We start from the raw sequence: 14,503 nt of genomic DNA, 5'->3' as shown, positions 1-14,503 counted from the left end.
TACTCATTGATCTTCACTTATATCTTTTGGAGTAGTTTCTCGTTTGCTCTAGTGCTTCACTTATATCCTTTTAAAGCACGGCGGTGGTTTTATTTTGAAGAAATTGATGAACTCTCATGCTTCACTTATATTATTTTGAGAGTCTTAAACAGCATGGTAATTTGCGTTAGTTATGAATTTAGTCCTAATATGATAGGCATCCAGGAGGGATATAATAAAAACTTTCATATAAAGTGCATTGAATACTATGAGAAGTTTGATTCCTTGCATTTGTTTTGAGATATAAAGATGGTGATATTAGAGTCATCTTAGTGAGTAATTGTGAATTGGTAGAAATACTTGTGCTAAGGTTTGTGATCCCTGTAGCATGCACGTATGGTGAACCGTTATGTGATGAAGTCGGAGCATGATTTATTTATTGATTGTCTTCCTTATGAGTGGCGGTCGGGGACAAGCGATGGTCTTTTCTACCAATCTATCCCCCTAGGAGCATGCGCGTAGTACTTCATTTTGATAACTAATAGATTTTGGCAATAAGTATGTGAGTTCTTTATGACTAATGTTGAGTCCATGGATTATACGCACTCTCACCCTCCCACCATTGCTAGCCTCTCTAGTACCCCGCAACTTTCGCCGGTACCATACACCCACCATATACTTTCCTCAAAACAGCCACCATACCTACCTATTATGGCATTTCCATAGCCATTCTAAGATATATTGCCATGCAACTTTCCACCGTTCCATTTATTATGACACGCTTCATCATTGTCATATTGCTTTGCATGATCATGTAGTTGACATTGTATTTGTGGCAAAGCCACCATTCATAATTCTTTCATATATGTCACTCTTGATTCATTGCACATCCCAGTACACTGCCGGAGGCATTCATATAGAGTCATATTTTGTTCTAAGTATCAAGTTGTAATTCTTGAGTTGTAAGTAAATAAAAGTGTGAGGATCATCATTATTAGAGCATTGTCCCATGTGAGAAAAGGATGATGGAGGCTATGATTCCCCCATAAGTCAGGATGAGACTCCGGACAAAAAAAAGAGAGGCCAAAGAAGCCCACACAAAAAAACAAAAAAATGAGAGAAAAGAGAGAAGGGGCAATGCTACTATCCTTTTACCACACTTGTGCTTCAAAGTAGCACCATGATCTTCATGATAGAGAGTCTCCTATGTTGTCACTTTCATATACTAGTGGGAATTTTTCATTATAGGACTTGGCTTGTATATTCCAATGATGGGCTTCCTCAAATTGCCCTAGGTCTTCGTGAGCAAGCAAGTTGGATGCACACCCACTTAGTTTCTTTTTGAGCTTTCATAAACTTATAGCTCTAGTGCATCCGTTGCATCGCAATCCCTACTCACTCACATTGATATCTATTGATGGGCATCTCCATAGCCCGTTGATACGCCTAGTTGATGTGAGACTATCTCCTTCTTTTTGTCTTCTTCACAACCACCATATTATATTCCACCTATAGTGCTATGTCCATGGCTCACGCTCATGTATTGCGTGAAAGTTGAAAAGGTTTGAGAACATCAAAAGTATGAAACAATTGCTTGGCTTGTCATCGGGATTGTGCATGATTTGAGTACTTTGTGTGATGAAGATGGAGCATAGCCAGACTATATGATTTTGTAGGGATAACTTTCTTTGGCCATGTTATTTTGAGAAGACATGATTGCTTTATTAGTATGCTTCAAGTATTATCGTTTTTATGTCAATATTAAACTTTTGTTTTGAATTTTATGGATCTGAATATTCTTGCCACAATAGAGAAAATTACATGGATAAATATGTTAGGTAGCATTCCACATCAAAAATTCTGTTTTTATCATTTACCTACTCGAGGACGAGCAGGAATTAAACTTGGGGATGCTTGATACGTCTCCAACGTATCTATAATTTTTTATTGTTCCATGCTATTATATTATCTATATTGGATGTTTATATGCATTTATATGCTATTTTACATGATTTTTGGGACTAACCTATTAACCTAGAGCCCGGTGCCAATTTCTGTTTTTCCTTGTTTTTGAGTTTTACAAAAAAGGAATACCAAACGGAGTCCAAACGAGCTGAAACTTTACGGTGATTTTTTATGGACCAGAAGAAGCCCCCGAAGCAAAAGAGTTGGGCCAGAGGAGCCACGGGGCATCCACAAGGGTGGAGGGCGTGCCCACTCCCCTAGGGCGTGCCCCCTGCCTTGTCGTCGCCTCGTGGACCCCCTGACTTGTTCCCATCACCGGTGGCCATCTTCATCATCCCGGCGATCTCCATGACGAGGAGGGAGTAATTCACCCTCGGGGCTGACGGTATGTACCGGTAGCTATGTGTTTGATCTCTCTCTCTCTCTCTCTCTCGTGTTCTTGATTTGGCACGATCTTGATGTATCGCGAGCTTTGTTACTATAGTCGGATCATATGGTGTTTCTCCCCTCTATCTCCTTGTGATGAATTGAGTCTTTTCCTTTGAGATTTTGTTATGTCGGATTGAATCTTTGGATGTGAGAGCACTTGATGTATGTCTTGGGATGGGATATCCATGGGGATAATGGGATGTTCTGTTGATCCACTTCATGTATGTTTTGGTTATCAACTTGCGGATTCCCGTGGTGACATTGGGTAATCTATGCATAGGGGTTGATGCACGTTTTCATATTCCTTTCTCCGGTAGAAATCTTGGGATGCTCTTGAAGTTCTTTGTGTTGGATTGAATATTATGATTCTGAAATTGTGTGATGCATATCGTATAATTGACCGACGGATACTTGTGGTGACATTGCAGTATCTAGGTGACATTAGGGTTGATTGATGTGTGTCATATGGTGTTATTTTACTACGAACTCTAAGGTTGTTTGTGACACCTATAGGAATAGCTCAATGGATTGATCAGAAAGAATAGCTTTGAGGTGGTTTCATACCCGACAAGCAATTTCATCTTATGTTCTCCATGATAGGAACTTTGGAGTGACTTTTGTCGCACGTTGAGGGATTGTCATATGATCTAATTATGTTATCATTGTTGAGAGAACTTGCACTAGTGAAAGTATGAACCCTAGGCCTTGTTTCCAAGCATTGCAATACCGTTTTCGCTCACTTTTACCACTTGCTACCTTGCTGTTTTTATATTTTCAGATTACAGAAACCTATATCTACTATCCATATTATGCTTGTATCACCATCTCTTCGCCCACTAGTGCACCTATACAATTTACCATTGTATTGGGTGTGTTGGGGACACAAGAGACTCTTTGTTATTTGGTTGCAGAGTTGTTTGAGAGAGGCCATCTTCATCCTACGCCTCCCACGGATTGATAAACCTTAGGTCATCCACTTGAGGGAAATTTGCTATTGTCCTACAAAACTCTGCGCTTGGAGGCCCAACACGAGTCTACAAGAAGAAGGTTGCATAGTATACATCAACTAACATATTAACTTAATGCCTAGTATCAGTTGTTGTTTTTTGCTTTTTTGACTTACAGGAAAATCAATTTTACGAAGCTCCAAAAATTACGAATAAATTCTAGATTTGTTTGAGCCGAGGAGCTTCCAGGGAGCCCAGGCCCCACCAGAGGGGAGCCCTATGGGCCTCACATGGCCAGAGCACGCGGCCAGGGGGTTGGCCACGTGGTGGACCCATGTGGGCCCAACTAGACTTCTTTCCACCACCTCTCGACGCCTATATTTTTCTTTCGCTCTGAAAACCCTAAACATCAAGGAGGTTTTCTGTTCCTGCCGCCACACCTCTTGGTTCCATGGCAATCAAATCTGAAGGCCTATTCCGGTACTCTGTCCAAGGGGGAAATCATCATGGTGGCCATCTCCATGAACTTGAAGATCACCATGATCGCCGATGAGTAGTTTCCTTTGGACTCTGGGTCCGTAGCAGTAGCAAGATGGCTTTCTCTCCCTGGCTTCTCAATACAATGATCACATGAGCTGCCCTAGATGATTGTGATCCATCTGATGTAATATTTTGGTGTGTTTGCTGTGGTGTGATGAATTGTCACTTTATGATCAGATCTATCCATGAATTCTTTTGAGACCAATTTGCTTACTTAGTTGCATAATTCTTATTCATATATGCTCTCTGATCTATTTGTCTATCTTTGGCCAATTATGATAGATGCTCTTCAAGAGGGACTTGTGCATGATAGTTGGGTTCAACCTTGCAAGTAATCTACCACAGTAAAAGAAAGTGAAAAGGTCTTGTATTCTGTTGTTGGCACTAGGTATAGAAAGATGATTGCCTAGTTGTTTTTTGAACATGTGCTGAAAGTGCGCAGGGTGACAAACAACTCAACATACATATGTATAACTTAAGTTTCATATTAGCAAGATTCTCAAAATCTAGGAATAGAAAGAGTGCATGGTTATAGTGGCATGCCTTTTTGAATCCTATAGAATTAGCAGTAAACTACATGTATTTAGATCGAATAGTGTTTATTTTTTCTTTTTCCCTCCAAACTTGAGTGCAAGCAAATCATTAGAAAAAAATCTCCTTCGAATCAAACAAGCGAGGCTGGAAAAGTAAATCGTAAGAATCCTAATCATCCGCATATCCTATGAAATTATTTTTGAATGGAAGGAGACCTAAGTAACTGTCTACTCAAACCTACTACTCCCTCCGATTCATATTACTTATCGCTCAAACGATCGGAGGGAGTATCATTATTTCGGACTACTAGATTGGCTATCAAGGACAACCACTAGACTCACTCAGCAACATGGGCCCATTTCCTTTCCGCGATTGGGGAAATCTAGTGACGAAGTCCATTTCAACATGGGCCCATTTCCATTCAGGAATAGAGATTGGTTGCAGAGTTCCAGCAGGCCTTTGATGTTCTGCTTTGATAGGATGGCAAACGTCTCACTCAGCAACATAGCGAGCAATGTCTTGCTTCATGTTTGACCACCAGAACCTCTGACGAATGTCTTGATACATCTTGGTACTACCGGGATGAATAGACAGGGGCGTATCATGAGCTTCTTTCATAACTTCCTGAGTCATATCCAGGTTTTTCTCCTTACTTGGCACCACTAGGCGGCCTTTGAAGAACAAAGTGCCAACGTCATCAACAGTGAAGAATGAGGGCCTTCCTTCTGCGAGATAGCGTTTAATCCTCGCGGCTTCATTATCAGCCTTCTGTGGCCATTTGATAGAGGACACGAGATCTGGTACGACAGCCAGGGTATTAAGGGAACCCTGGGGAACAACACGGAGACCTTGGGAAAAGGCTTCTCGTGGATGCGCGACCCGAAGCATGCCGGGCCGGCAGAGCTTTCCTCCTCCATGGCAAGGGAATGCGCCAGCTCCTAGAGGCGGTGGCGGGCATCCTGCCCGTTGAGAGGCCGCGAGTCTCGAGGAGCTCACTTATCGCAGGCTGTGTAGCCTGACCTTCGGACGTCGGCTGGCCCCACCACGTGCACTGGCCGCATGGGGGGATGCCGTGCCGGCTAGCGGTGGGCACCGCCATCTAGCTCGTTAGTCCGGCTGCCGACAGTCGACGGGCCGAGGTTGCTCCTATCCCGGCTGCCATGTAGTCAGCCTCCACGGTGACCATCGCCCTGCGGGGAGGATGCCTATTGCGTTTATCGAGGCCCCCAGCCAGCTGCCAGTTGGCCAGATGGAGAGGAGGTCTCACCGAGTCGGAGGCGCTCGGGTGCCGAGGCAGCACTGCTACTTGTCTACATCATGTCATCTTGCTTAATGTGTTACTCCGTTCTTTATGAACTTAATACTCTAGATGCATGCTGGATAGGGGCCAATATGTGGAGTACTAGTAGTAGATGCAGGCAGGAGTCGGTCTACTAGTCTCAGACGTGATGCCTATGTATGATCATTACCTTGGATATCGTCATAATTATTTGTTTTTCTATCAATTGCCCAATAGTAATTTGTTTACCCACCATATGCTATTTTCAATGAGAGAAGCCTTTAGTGAAAACTATGGCCCCTGGTCTACTTTTATCATATATTAAAATCCAAAAATACCTTGCAGCGTTTTTACTTTATTTATTTTATCTGTATTCTTGGCCGATCTATCTATCAAACACCATACAGTTTAATCTTGCTCATAACCGTCAAGGGATTGACAATCCCTTATTCGCATTGAGTTGCAAAGATTTGTTGTTTGTGTGCAGGTGCTGCTAACGAGGTGCTACTTGGTTCTCCTACTGGATTGATAACCTTGTTTCTTAACTGAGAAAAATATTATCTCTACTCTACTGCATCATCCCCTCCTCTTCAGGGAAATCCCAACGCAGATCACAAGTAGCAAGACTATGATTCCCCCACAGGTCGGGATGAGACTCCGGATGAAAAGAAAAGGACAAAAAATAAAAGGACAAAAATAAAAATAAAATGAGAGATAAAGAAAGAAGGGGCAATGTTACTATCCTTTTACCACACTTGTGCTTCAGAGTAGAGCCAAGTTTTTCATATAGAGAGTCTCCTGAGTTATCACTTGCACATACTAGCGGAAAATTTTCATTTTAGAACTTGGCTTGCATATTTTGATGATGGGCTTCCTCAAATGCCCGAGAGCTTCATAAGCAAGCAAGTTGGATGCACACCCACTTAGTTTACGTTGAGCTTTCATATAGCTATAGCTCATAGTGCATCTGTTGCAAAGCAATCTTTACTCCTCACATTGATATCGATTGATGGGCATCTCCATAGGCCATGGATCTGCCTAATTGATGCGAGACTTTCTTCCTTTTTGACTCTCATCGTGATCTCTATCACTGCATTCTATTCCACCTATAGTGTTATATCCATGGCTCACGCTCATGTATTGCGTGAGGTTGAAAATGCTGAAGCGCTTTAGAAGTACGATCCAATTGCCTGGTTTAACACCGGAGCACTCATGATTTATATCTATGCGGTGAAGGCAGAGTCATGCTGTGCTAACATGATAAAGTGAGTTGGGATAACATTCGTTAAGGATCGTATATTTTAAAAAAGTAATGATTATGTTTCTTATATTCATGGAGATTATTATGTTGATATTATTACTTCATCATTTCTCATCATTTACACCGTAAAGAGATTACATGATAAAAATGCTAGGTAGCATTCAACATCAAAAATTCTATTTTTATCATTTACCTACTCGAGGACGAGCAGGAATTAAGTTGGGGGTGCTGATACGTCTCCAATATATCTATAATTTTTTATTGCTTCATGCTATTATATTACCAATCTTGGATACTTTATATGCTTCAATATGCAATTTTGTATCATTTATTGGGAACTAACCTATTAATCTAGTGCCTAGTGCTAGTTGCTGGGTTTTTTTCCTGTTTTTGGTTTTCCAGAAAATTATGACCAAACAGAGTCCAAACACTATGAAACTTTTTGACGATTGTTTTGGATAAAAAAAGACCCTATAAGCTTCGGGAGGAGACCAGACGGCAGATGAGGAGACGGCAAGGCAACAGGCGCGCCCGGGGGTAGGCACGCCTTGTTACATTGTGGGCCCCACGTGGCTCCGTATGACCTAACTCCACTTCTATAAATTCTCAAATATTGGAAAACCCCCAGAGAGCCACCCCAAACAATTTCTGCATCGTCTCAAATCTCAGTTCTTCCGCGATCCCATCCGGAATTGATGATGGAGGGCTTCTACATCAACCTTGTTGCCCTACCAATGATGTGTGAGTAGTTCACCACAGACCTACGGGTCCATAGCTAGTAGCTAGATGGCTTCTCTCTCTCTCTCTCTCTCTCTCTCTCTCTCTCTAATCTTCAATACATGTTCTCCTCGATCTTCTTGGAGATCCGATGAATTGTGGGTTTATGGTTAGATTATCCATTGAAAGTATTTGAGTCTTTTCTGAACTTTATTATTGGTGGTTATGATAGCTTTGTATTTCTCTCTGAACTACCTGTTTGGTTTGACCAACTAGATTGATTTATCTCATGGCAGAAGGGGTAGCGAGGCACGCATTGTATTGTTCCTACTAAGGATAAAATGATGGGGTTTATTCGTATTGCTTGAGTTTACTTTGTCTACATCATGTCATTTTGCTTAAGGCGTTACTTTGTTTGTCTGAACTTAATACTATAGATGCATGATGGATAATGGTCGATTGATGGAGTAATAGTAGTAGATGCAAGAAGGAGTCGGTTTACCTGTCACGGATTTGATGCCTATATATGTGATCATTTTCATGAATAACATTATAACTAAGCGCTTTTATATCAATTGCCGAACACTAATTTGTTTACCCACCGTATGTTGTGTGTGCGAGAGAGAAGTCTCTAGTGAAAACTAGGCCCCCGGGTCTACTTTAATCATATTATAAATACCTTGCTATAGTTTATTTACTTTTTATTTATCTATCTATCACTATCAGAATTAATCCTTGTAAGTAACGAGTTCAAGGGGGTTGACAATCCTCTGGCCCGCGTTGGGTGCAAGTGTTTGCTTTTATCTGCGTAGGTGCTGACGACTCGAGTTTGCGTGGTTCTCCTATTGGTTTCATAACCTTGGTTCTCACTGAGGGAAGTACTTATCTCTACTGTACTGCTTCAACCTTCCTATTTGGGGAAAATCCCAACGCAATTCACAAGTAGCAAGCTTCGACATGAGCACAAGTTTTCTTGGAGGGACATCACTATCATGCCATTGTTCCCAAAGGATTTTTCCCTCACCCTGCAGGACTCTTACCAGCATGACTTGGTGCTATAAGAAAGGCCCGTCAAAGTCCGTGGTGTGGCTTTCAAGTTGCGGCCTTTGTTCCCTTTGGTGCCCATGACTTATCGAGTCTGGCGTTTCCACTGTCGGGCCACGATCAATAGGCTCCCCACTATGTTTGGGACCGTGACACCACTGCCAATGTCATTGAGGGCAACTATGCACTCGATCGCATCAAGCACAAGTCGCTGCTGATACGTCTCAAACATATCTATAATTTTATTATTATTTTATGCTATGTTTATATCATTGTGGCATAGCTTTGGCACCTGATTTTATCACTTTTTTGGACTAACCTATTAACTCAGTGCCTAGTGTCAGTTGATGTTTTCTGCATGTTTCTGGACTTATAGGAAAATCAATTTTATGGAGCTCCAAAAATTGCCAATAAATTCCATATTTTTTGAGTTGGGAAGCTTCCAGGGAGACCGGGCCCTACCGAAGGGGAGCCCTATGGGCCTCACACAGCCAGAGCATGCGACTAGGTGGTTGGCCACGTGGTGGACCCGTGTGGGCCCCACTAGACTTCTTTCTACCGCATCTCGACGCCTATATTTTTCATTCGCTCCGAAAACCCTGAACATCAAGGAAGTTTTCTGTTCTTGCCTTCGCACCTCTCGGTTCCATGGCAATCCAATCTGGAGCCTTTTCCGGTACTCCGCCCATGGGGGAAATCATCACGGTAGCCATCTCCATGAACTTGAAGGTCACCATGATCGTCGATGAGTAGTTTCCTTTGGACTCTGGGTCCATAGCAATAGCAAGATGGCTTTTTCTCCCTTGTTTCTCGATACAAAGATCACATGAGCTGCCCTGCATGATTGTGATCCATCTGATGTAATATGTTGGTGTGTTTTGTTGCAGTGTGATGAATTGTCGCCTTATGATCAGATGTATCCATGAATTCTTTTGAGATCAATTTTCTTAATTTGTTGCATAATTCTTATTCATATATGCTCTCTGATCTATTTGTCTATCTTTGGCCAATTATGATAGATGATCTCCAAGAGGGAGTTGTGTATGATAGTTGGGTTCAATCTTGCAAGTAATCTACCACAGTGAAACAAAGTGAAAAAGTCTTGAATTGTGTTGTTGCCACTAGGTATACAATGATGATTGCCTAGTTGTTCTTTGAATATGTGCTGAAAACGCGCAGGGTGATGAACAACTCAACATACATATGTATAACTTAAGTTTCATATTAGCAAAATTCTTGAAACGTAGGAATAGAATTAGCAGTAAACTACATGTATTTAGATCGAACAGTGTTTTTTTTTCTTTTTCCCTTCAAACTTGAGTGCAAGCAAATCCTTAGGGAAAAAAATCTCCTTCAAATCAAACAAGTGAGGCAGGAAAAGTAAAACCTTAAGAATCTTAATCATCCGCATATCCTATGAAATTATTTTTGATTGGAAGAAGACCTAAGTAACTGTCTATTCAAACCTACCACTCGATTCATATTACTTGTTGCTCCAACGATCAGAGGGAGTATCATTATTGTGGACTACTTGATTGGCTATCAAGAACAACCACAAGACTCGAGCGCGCAGCTAATAATTGTACTATATATCAAGCGTGATGCACACCCGGCTCAGTTGGTAGCTATAAGATGTGAAAATATCAAGGAGAGTGGCTTATAGTCAGGATAGTACGCCTGATACACAATGCAGACACCGGCATATTTGTTTACGCGTTTGATGACAAGTTGAGATGCTTGCTCTGTCCTTGGGGGCTGGAAAGAACAAAAAGAATATCAATTTGCCCGTTGTCATTTTGTGATCAACATGTGAGGATGCGCAGGAACATGGATAAGAACGACACATAGTCCCGGGCCCCGACAAATGCGTGCATCGCATGGTCGATTTCGACTAGGGTTGAATCACCATCACCATCAGAACTATACATATCATTGAGAAAATTAAGGATTCCGTACCCCGATTTGCATTATTTTTAATTTTCAGGGTCTCTTTGATTCAAAGGATTTTCATAGGATCTTTGAAGGATTAGAATCCTTAGGAATTTTTCCTATGTTGATCGTTTGATTTGTAGAATTAAATCCTGTAGGATTTTTTCCTAAAGATTCATTTGTACTACATTTTATAGGAATTTTAGCATCCACTCAAACCTCTTAAAAGAAATCCTTTGTTTTTCCCTTGACACAATCAAACAAACTCAAATCATATAAGGATCCAATGAACATGCCATTCCAATCCTGCGTTTTTCCTATTTCTATGTTTTTGCAATCCTATGAATCAAAGAGGCCCTCGTATATTATGTATGTATTCAGACGAAAGCAGGAGAGATGGGAGAGGGAGAAGGAAAATGAACAAATGAGTCAGGGGATGGGAAGAAAAACACAATGGCAAGGAGATTATTTCATTTTTAAGACAAGTGCACGAGAGGAGATCGATATCATTCACCAGTAAGTTTCCGAGATGGAGAGCTCGGCCGATGCCTCGGTGCTGGCAGGAGCTGAGAGTGCATATTGGCTAACGAAAGCTTGTGAAGACAAGTTCGATTTCTCTATTGATGCTATGGTCCCGTAAGCTAAACGAGATTTCACGGATGCCTTTTTAACTCCTGATTCATCTGCCCAAGGTCTGAGAAACTGAGATTCAACTCTGCCCAGTTAGATTATATTTACCCACTACAGATCTTGCACACCATCGACTTCGTTTCTGTTTCTCGCGATCCATACAGCCGTGTCCCTTATTTACCAAATCATCAAACTCATATATTCCCACACACGTACTTCATTTAGGTCTCACACACAGCATAGACATAGTTCATCATACAAGCCATCGACTATCAAAAATTGGCATCTTCTAAAAACTAGAGTTATGGAGAAAACTCGTCTACGGCTTCCCTTATCCTTGTCCTCTTTGTCGCCGTAGCGGTTGAAGACAAAGTACGGGTCAAGATGGATTTGCTCGCTCCCGAAGCTATGGGGTCGGATGCGGCACCGTCATCCTCCTCATCATCTGGAGAGGGCACAAACATCACTGCTTTGCGAAGCCACGCGTATCCCCGCCTTGCCGCTTCGCCCAGATGCAAGCACGGGTGTCCTCGGTATCCTTGGCCTCCAAGGCCTTGTCTGACGCGGCGAGGCATGACTCGGCCTCGACGTCCTTCCAGGCCTTGACCCACGCACGACAAGCAAGCCGGTCCTCGGCCGCAGTATTGCCACAGCACCTTGGGCATACGACGCATCCGAGGCAGTGCGCAGTGCCGTCGTTGACCTCGGACTCAAAGTCGACCGTCGCCAGGACGAGACCCACTGTATGGGTTCCGCGGGCTAGCCCAATTGCCAAAGAACATCTGGGTTGGAGTGACTTTACCGCCAGCTGCCGCTCGCCAGCTCCGAGGCCTCCGCGGTCGGGCGCCTCGAGCCACCAACACCCACTTGTGCGAACGCATTGGATTCCCGTCGGAACAACTCGGACGGCGGAGCTCGGGCGGATCCCCCCCCCCCCCCCCCCCCCCCCCCCCCCCCCAGGACCGACGAAGAGCTAGGTGGATGGCAAACTCCTCCTCGTCCTAGGGATCCTAGTTGACCGGTCGTACTCGGATTCGCTACTCGCCATACCAGCGAAGGTCAGAGATCACCGGTGATGAGCTGTGGTTGGATTGAAGCAGAGCGGAGTGAAGGGATATTTGTGGGGTCAGGGTGGGGCAGCTGGGGCCAGATTCAGCGTGGCGTGCACGCCCGGTCTTACCATATCTATGGCCCATACAACCCAGATGTATATAAGTGGTTTGAGGGTACAGTAATTTTTATGACCGGCCAGTGACAAGCCGTCCACCCGAACATATAAAAGTGGTTTGAGGAGACCAGACGCATAAGAGTGGTTTGAGCGTCCTATCGTAGATGCTCTAACGATTCCGCAAGCTCTTTCTCGTGCGTGCGCACGTTGGGATATGTCGATCGTCTTTGTGAAACAACGCAGATCGACATGTCTTCAAAAAGGGCTAGACTAGTTCAGGCTCGTATGAAATCCGTGTTGCCAAATTTTCTTGGCTGGTCCCATGGAAGAGCCACTAATCATTAACACCACACTGGGTTTTTTAACAACATTAACACCACATTGGTTAACTCAACAAAAGTACTCAAGAGTAGATGTATAGATGACGGCATGATGTATACGGTGATAGAGACACAAATCCAACGGCACAACCTAGGCTCACGAGTCACGATCCATTCGAGTACTTCGTAGGTGCATGTAACACGAGGGCGAGGGCGCCTCGCCGCGGCGGTTGGTGGGGAGGCGATAATGATGCGCGCATCGTTTTTTAGTACGCGAGCCTGCTGAACTGTACGCACATGCATGGGTGGACACAGCCCTCATGATTCCAAACCATGCCATCCGCGTGGGCTATACCATAAGCTTTGTGTCAGGCACTGATACAGTCACATGCCATGGTGCGCTGACAAGGCACACATGTACCAACTATCAGGGGCTTAATCATACTCAATCAAGATGATATATCATCAAACCAAAACGATTGGTGTATATTATGTTTCCAAGATGATTGGTGTATAGCAGCCAAAATGATATATCATCAATCAAAATGATTGATGTATATTCTATTTCCAAGATGATGCCATGCTTGCATCTTCACAAACTACCCTCTTGTGTGTCATTGTAGTATCAACCATCAGAGATAATTAATCTGGGACAGGCTTTACTGTGCGCTTGCCATTATATGCCTAGATGCGACTATGTATATGGAGCTGAACTATTGGCCATCACAGAGGGCACACAAGTAGCTCTACCACATACATCACAGCCATTGCTGTTGCAAACTGATAGTGCTAAGAGCATCTTCAACCATGATTCTCAAACCGTCTGCATACGTTCGGACCACGTTGCCCGAATGTGTTGTGTCATCCAACACGATCCGGATGTGCTTTTTTCGGCAAACCGGAGTCAAACTAGGGGGCCTTTGCGGGCGTCCAGACCGCTCTCACGTCCGCTCTTAACCGTCCTGAGCCAAAGAAAGTCCGGCCCGCCTCTCCCGCGCTTTTCATCGAACGCTCCCGCCGCTTGCCGCGCCGTATTCATGCCGGTCTAGAGCATGCAGCAACCAATATTGATGCCCACGATTTGACCGGACGGCAGGGGACGGACGCGACCTTTCACTGTTGGCATTGAAGCGGCGCGTCGGCCGAGATACGCCTGACTGAACACACATCCTCGTGCATTCAAACGGCCACAGATTGCCTGCCTTTTTTCATTAAAACCCGCGCGTGTGCCGAGAAATCTACTCCGGTCACACGTGTGTTCGCGAGCCATCCGTCATTAAACACATCGTTGGTTGGCTCCGCCCATCCGTCCGTATATAAACGGTGCCAGATGCGGGGCAAAAATGCAGCACAGTCCGCTCACATCTCCTCTTTGCACCGCTGTCTTTACAATGACCATGGCATCCGGCGAGCAGGAAGAGGAGTTCTCCGGCATAAAAGCCGGCTGGGTGGCCCGTCGAGCCCAATGAATACGAGCCAGATAACTCTCTGCTCCATCACCCTCGACGCTTCAGGCCGTTGCGGGCCAGCTCACAGAAGCTCCAAGCCGGTGCATTGTTCAACGGCTTGCCGCTCCAAGCCAGCTCGCTGAGGAGTGACGAGTTGCTCCAGGCCGGCACGCGGGGAGCACAACGGCACGGGCATCCTGGCTGCCATGGACGAAGTCGTGTTGTACTGCTCCTTCCATGCCCGTGACCGCGTCATCCGCCGTCAACGTACGCGTAACCGCGCCCTGTCGGCGGAGAAAAGTCGGCATCGCAG

This window comes from Triticum aestivum, chromosome 5D (assembly GCF_018294505.1).
Source record: "Triticum aestivum cultivar Chinese Spring chromosome 5D, IWGSC CS RefSeq v2.1, whole genome shotgun sequence".
Taxonomy (NCBI): domain Eukaryota; kingdom Viridiplantae; phylum Streptophyta; class Magnoliopsida; order Poales; family Poaceae; genus Triticum; species Triticum aestivum.
This window is presented reverse-complemented; position numbering follows the sequence as displayed.